This window comes from Sturnira hondurensis, unplaced genomic scaffold, assembly GCF_014824575.4.
Source record: "Sturnira hondurensis isolate 20B ecotype Veracruz unplaced genomic scaffold, ASM1482457v3 Scaffold0022910, whole genome shotgun sequence".
In the NCBI taxonomy this organism is placed as follows: domain Eukaryota; kingdom Metazoa; phylum Chordata; class Mammalia; order Chiroptera; family Phyllostomidae; genus Sturnira; species Sturnira hondurensis.
Genome location: NW_028095541.1, coordinates 1,744,049 through 1,751,080, shown reverse-complemented (window position 1 = coordinate 1,751,080; position 7,032 = coordinate 1,744,049).

The following is a 7,032-nucleotide window of genomic DNA, read 5'->3' as shown; positions in this document are numbered from 1 at the left end:
TAGGTTCTTTTGATAAATATTTTTTACAAAGAAACAAAACACCTTAATTCTCAATGTTTTAAGTCATAGCCTACTTAGAACAAATGTTGGTTTTACCATTTTTTCATCTCTATATTTATAGCAACAATGAGAGAATTTTCACTGTTCTGACAAACATTTTTAAAAATGTTGGAACCTGACCTTTTCCCTTTGGTCAGGACCATTTTGCAGGCCATCTTCTTGGTCCTGCACTACTGAGTAGTGGGGTTGCCTGTTGCCTGGCCTCTTAGGAGGTATTTACTGCTACTTGTTCTAGGTCATTGCATTGGTGCAGGGATGCACCATCAGAGATGCTGAAGTGATGTCAGCTGTGTAGTTCTGCCCCAATCCCCAAGGACACAGAAGGTGCAGTGGGTGGGAGGGCACATGTAGAATCAGCAACAGTGCTGAGTGGCTCTGACAGAAGACAGGTGGGTCCTGGTAGCACTTGGAAGATCCAGAAAGTTGTCTACTCCATGTATCACCTGACCTCACTGGTGCTGAAACAGTGATTGCCAAAAGTCTGTGGTCTAGAACATCCATGCTAATGGTTCACAGAGTGTTCTCGGGAGATGCTGGCCACCTACTGCAGGAAAGTAGGACCAGGTCAGCTCAAGTCTGAGCAGCAGGACTGGTCTACTCCAGCCCACCACTTACCAGGGATAAGAAACATCATCCTCAGGAATCTTGGTTTCCTAACTCCATCAAGGGCTAGAGGATTTCATGAGATCTCTGAGCACTATCCAGAACATACTTGGGTGGGTTATGCACCCCCTTTTTTTTCCAGGAGGGACTTGGGTATCACAGGTGTCTATGAGCAAAATCTGAATCGTGTCCATGGAGAGGTAACTTGAACATCTTCAGAGTTTTAGAGGTAGCTCATTTAAGATGTCAAAGCTCAGTGCTTTACAGTTGATAGATGACTTTTACCTGTAACTAAATCCTTTTGCTGCCCTCTGGCCTCTGCATATGTAGGAGAAGCTCAGCAAAGCCTGGCCATACTCCTGGTTCTGAATATTCTTCAGCCAGTAGATATCCACAGCCAGAGACACCACTCCATGCCTGGAGGATGGGCCCTGGTGGGTGATCTGATTCTGAGAAGCACTTGGGGTGAGCCCAGTGGGTGCCAAGTTATCCCACAAATCCATCCCAGGCAGGATCTGCCTCAGGTATACATTTAGTACAGTATTCGCCCTTATCTGTAGCTTCATTTTATGTGATCTCAGTTACCTGCAGTCAACACAGTCCAAAAATATTAAATGGAAAATTCCAGGAATAGACAATTCATGTTTTAAATTAAATAATTCTGAGTAGCATAATGAAATCTCCATCCTGCTCTGTCCTGCCTAGATGTCAGTCATCCCTTTGTTCAGCTGTAGCCATCTTGGTTATCAAATCTACTGCTGAAGTATCACAGTGCTTGTGTTCAAGTCACCTTTATTTTACTCAATAATGACCCCAAAGCACAAGAGCAGTGATGCTGGTGATTTGGATATGTCAAAGAGAAGCTGTAAAATGCATCTTCTAAGTGAAAAAGTAAAAGTTCTTTACTTAATAAGAAAAAAATTCTATGCTGAGGTTGCTAAGGTGTACAATAAGAGTAAATTTTCTATACATTAAAAGAAAATTCATGCTAGTTTTTCTATTGTACTTGAAACTGCAAGACTTATGGCCACAGTGCCTAAGTACTTAGAATAGAAAAGATATTAAATTTGTGTGTGTATTATATGAACAGGAAACTGGTTCTAACTGACATCAATGTGCTGCACTAGAAAGCACTGAGCCTACACAAAGATTTCAGCAAGGGACCCCCTGAAACAAATCACCACATTCACATAACTTTTATTATAGGATATTGTTATAATTGCTCTATTTTATTATTAGTTATAGTTGTTGGTATCTTATATGCCTAATTTATGAGTTAAACTTTATCATAGGTGTGTGTACATAGGAAAAAACATAGCATATTGAGGGTCTGATATTATCTGCAGCTTCAGGCATCTACTGGGGTTAGTGGAGTGTATCCCCTGATGATAAGGGGCGGCAACTATAAATATCAGCTGCTTTTGTCCTAAAACTTTCCATTGAAAGGTTCTGAAGTCACCATGGGTGACATGGTTTTTCAGGGTCTTACCTCTGGATGCCAGGAAGACATCTCCCCCTACGAAGGGTAAACTGGTAACAGCTCTGGGAAAGAAGGTGGGTAGCCCCAGCTGGTGTGACTTAGTTGATTGACTGCCAACCTGCAGACCTTGAGGTCACTGGTTCGATTCCCAGTCAGGGCACATACCTGGTTCAAAGGCTGGGTCCCCAGTTGGGGGCATGAGAGAGAAAACCAATTGCTATTTCTCCCACACACTATGTTTCTCTCTCTCTCTCTTCTTTCTCTCTCTAAAAAAAAAATAAACAAAACATTTTTAAAAAAGGGTGAGTGGAAGAGTGAGTGTGGGCTGGGTGCTATTAGAAGCAGTCTGGAAATTCAGTCATGGCCCAGTGCTGGCAATGGGAGAGTGAAGGGGTGTATCAAGTACGGGTTTTGTTGTAGAAACAAGACTGTTCACCATATGAGAGGCTAGGAAGGAAGGGTCCAGCAGCCTACCAGCAGACCGACTGTGAAGGGAGCTGGTGGGGCCCCTCGTGGACAGCTGTGGCCTTGCACCTGGGGCTGAGCCTGGGTTAAAAGTGGTTGTTTTAGAGGACGCAGAGTTGGGCAAAGTGCAGAGATAAATGGGAACAAGCTGGAACCTGTGTGGGCCTCTTCCATCTCTTCCACAGTGATTTTCAGAGAGAAGGGAAGCTCTTCACTTCTACCTCCCAGATCTCCAGCAAACTTCCCATGTGGCCAGCTCTAATTAAGATTCTCATGGGAAAAAGTTTCTGGGCCATGTAGGTCTATCTCAGCCCATCCATGGTCTGGGGCCCAATCTCTCTCATGTGGTGGCTCTTGGCCTGTCTTCTGTGCATTTGCCCTGCAGATCAGGAAGAAGGACCTAGAAGATTGCTGGGAAATTTTGAGGAGTCAGACCTGGAGGGGAGCACCATCCACTGTCTGAGGCTGGGTCGCATGGCTCTGCATCTCTTGCCAGGGAGGGTGGGGTGTGACAGGACCTGCTGGATCACTCAGCTTTTCAGAAGAAGTGGTAGTGGGGCCGGTGCGACTGCTCTCTACTCGTTACGCTCCAACAAGGGCAGAGAGAAAACAACCAAGAGGTGCTATTTTACAGTTTAATATTTCATTTTATAAAGTACTCATTACTGACAAAGGATGTAGAAATTGTCACTGTGGGTCATAGTGTCCACTGTTCTGACGCTTTGCGAGGTGGCCTGTCAATACGCACCAGCCTTCACTCCACTGCCTGTGAGGGATCCAGTGAGTCACGCCTGTAAGAGTGAGGCAGCATTTCCCCAAAGGGTATCAGAATGGTGAGACTTTTTGAAGTTAAAACCTCTCTCAGATGGCCAGAGTTATAAGAGCATTGAATGGACCTGAGAGATTTTTTTCAGAACCTGGTCAGTGCCACCGTGTTCACCGGGTCCATTGCTCTGATTTTAGCCAATGTTGCAGAGAAGTTAAAGTTTGTACCTCAAGAGGAATCCAAAGCTAACAGTGTGGCTTACAGTGGCCACAAACTGGTCAAGGGGTAGGGAGTGGAAGGGCTGGGAAAGGCCTGGGTATCAAGGGGATAGTCACCTAAAATGTGGAGGGGGGTGCAGCTGATTAGGTGTGGCTGCCATAAACTGGCTATTGGGCTCATATAGGCTGGGTAATTCTGCGTTATCAGCAATAAAATACGGGATGCCCTGTTAAATTAGAATTTCAGATGAATAATTAATCCTTTTGTAAAAACATAAGAATGTCCCAAATATTGCATGGAATATACTTTTACTAAAAAAATTAGTCTTCATTTATCAAAAATTTGAATAACAGGGCATACTGTGTTTTTATTTGCTAACTCTGGTCACTCAGCCAAATGGTGTTTCAATGAGAAAGTTTTGTTTTCAGGCAAGTCTGTGACTGCAAGCTCAGGTATGTAACTGGCAGGGACGGCAGATGTTGGCTAGGGTAGGAATGACTTGGATTTTCTTGTCTCCACTGCACAAAGCCTCCAGTCGACCTGATAGCAGGGGCTTAAATCAGGACTCCTAAGAGGGTAAGAGAGGCTAGCACATCAGCCTTTGGAATCTTTAAACCTTTGGAATCTGTGTGCCTTATGCAACATATCCTACTTGAAAAGCCAAAATTACCTAAAGACACATAAACTAGGTAACATGTGCCCAGAAGTCCGTAGAACTTAGCCCCTGGCCTCTTTCAGGATCGCTTTTCTTAAATCCCTCCATCATGTTCTGTCCAAGATCAGCTACATAGAGCTCTTTAAATGCCAGCCTGCTCCATGATCCTGAGAATTTGTAAATCTGGCACCATCTCTTGTGTTCTAGTATGACTAGGCCCCTGCATGGAGTCCTCTCAGGCCATTGCTAGCATCTCCCCTTAGTTTAAAAAAAAAAAAATATATATATATATATATATATATTTACTTACTTATTTACTTACTGTGTAGACATTCTAAATTTTCACATCAAATCTTTTTACTTTATGATCTATGCTTTAAAATTTTTATAACCTGAAGTCATAAAGACATTTCCGCATACTTTGTTCTAAAAGTTTTCAGGTTTTCTTGCTTCTCATATTTGGTCTTTAATTCATCTGAAATTATTTTCATGAATGGTGAGGGGCAGTGATCTTGTTTGTATCCCTCTCCATAGTTATTGAGTGATCCATCCTTTCCTTCTCGATTTGTAATGGCATCTGTACCGTGTCTGCACCTGTGTCCCACACACATGTGCACACACCCCTCCTCATCTTGCACCTGGGTGGTCTGTGTGCAGGTCTCTCTTCTCCAGTCTCTGAGCAGCCCGAGGCCTTCAGAACTCAGCCTAGACTCAGATCTGCCTTAACTCTTTTACTCACTAGTTATGCAGTTTGGGACAGGCTAACTTCCTCTGTCTGATCTTCTGTCCTTCATCTGGAATGGGGATAATATGCCAAATTGGTGGATTTCTTATGAGGATTAGACCAAATAATGCCAGAAGGGCTAATATGATACACGGAGTGCACTCTACACCTGTTGTCAAGATGACCTCTGTGTACCCTGAGCAGTCACAGGGCAGGTGCTGTGCCTGCTTTTAGAGTGAATGGTAAACCAGAGAGTTGAGGGTTGGGCAGAGCACAATGTGCGGCCCAGAGAGACTCCACACACCCTGAACTTCACCACCCATGCATCCCCATTCATCACTCTATGGCCCTTTATGCAGACCTTCCTGGTTCCTTGCTGGCTTGTCTTTTTCCCTAGAGATGGTCCCATGTCCTCTGTGAGGCTGAGCTGGGCAGGAGTCTCCCCTCAGGATGTGGGCTCTGCCGAGTTCAGCCTTCCCCTGACCAGTTTTTCTTGCCTGGTCTGGGGCCTTCTCCCTTCGGGGCATCCTAAGTGAAATAAATCGACATTCCCCCTAGTGCAAAGGTCTCTGCTTACCTATTTTTTCAGCCTTTAGTTCCACACAGACCCTTTTGGCTACCTGGTTTTGAGGGTTCCTCTGCCTTTTGCAGATGGGCGGTCCACAAGTCATTGCCAGCTATCCTTGGGGAAATACGTCCCCATCAGAGCTGCCTGGGGAAGAAGAAGGCAGCCCCACTCCACCACCCTGGGCAGGCAGGAGGATGATGGGAGGGAGTCATGAGGCCTTTCCCTGAAGAGTCTCTGATGTGTGTAGCATTTGGGGCCACTCAAAGTGAACAGCACAAATGAATGTTCGCCACTGTCACCAGGAAATCCTTCAGGGTTGAGGACTCAGTTTGGACCATTGAGTCATTGATGAAATAATTGGACAGAGAAATAGAAATATATGCCATTGATTCCCTGTGGGTATCTCTCCATTGTGGACTGATGCCCAATCTTAGATCAGCCCTTCCTTTTTTTTTCCTGGTAACCATATTACATCACCTATCTATCACTGCATACCAATTCCCCAAACTTAGCAAACACTTATCAACTATGTTAGTTTGAGTAGGTCAGGTATTTCAGTGCAGAGTGGCTTAGGCTCAGGGTCTCTCTTGAGGCTGGGGTCAGATGTTGGCTGGACTTGTGGTCTCATCTGAAGGCTTCACTGGGGCTAGGGATCCACTTCCACTTGATTCATTCCCTCATGGACAGCTAGTGCTGCCCACCCACTGGGGGCCGTGGCTCTTTCCCTCACAGGGCTCTCCTCATGACATGGCAGCTGGCTCTCCAGAGCAAAAGGTTCAGGAGAGAAAAGCAGGAGCTGCCATGTGGTACGTGTCCTGGCTTCAGAAGTCACCTATTGCAGTGTCCTTTTGGCTACATTATAAGGGCAACCCTATGCAAGGTGGACATGGCTGCACAGGTTCAGGATCACCATGAGGTGACCATCGCTGGGCCATCTTGGGAGTAGCTGCCACAGGCATGTTTCTTCTTAGAGGGTGTCACCTCCCTGGTGGAAATACCTTTCAGGATGATAGGACTCTTAAACTCCAACTCTGCTTTCTGGCCATGCCCCTTACCCTACTTCTCCTTCTGTTAGTCACCTACCAATACCCCTCACCTTTCAAGTCACTACATCTGGCCAGCTGCCATGCTGCCAGTATTTACATCTGTCTTCTTAGACAATTTCTGATTAGCAGGGACACAGGCCTAGGCCCCCAGACCCTGATGGGGTCCTGTTTCCAGTCTCCTGGCTCAGGGACATCATTTGGAAAATGGTTGTGCTGGGGGATGGCGTCAGGGGCTGTTTTTCCCCAACTGAGCTGGAAGCATCTGGATGGTCTACCTGCCACAGGCCAGGCCACTGGTCATCATAAACTCCAACTGTGAATCTGGTATTCTCCCTATTTTATGAAATGAGAGGTGGGGCTCCAAGAGGCTCCATGATATGCAAAACTGAAGACTTGTGAGCTGGGATGCGAACTCAGGTGCCTCTGAGAGACCGGCAACCCGTCCT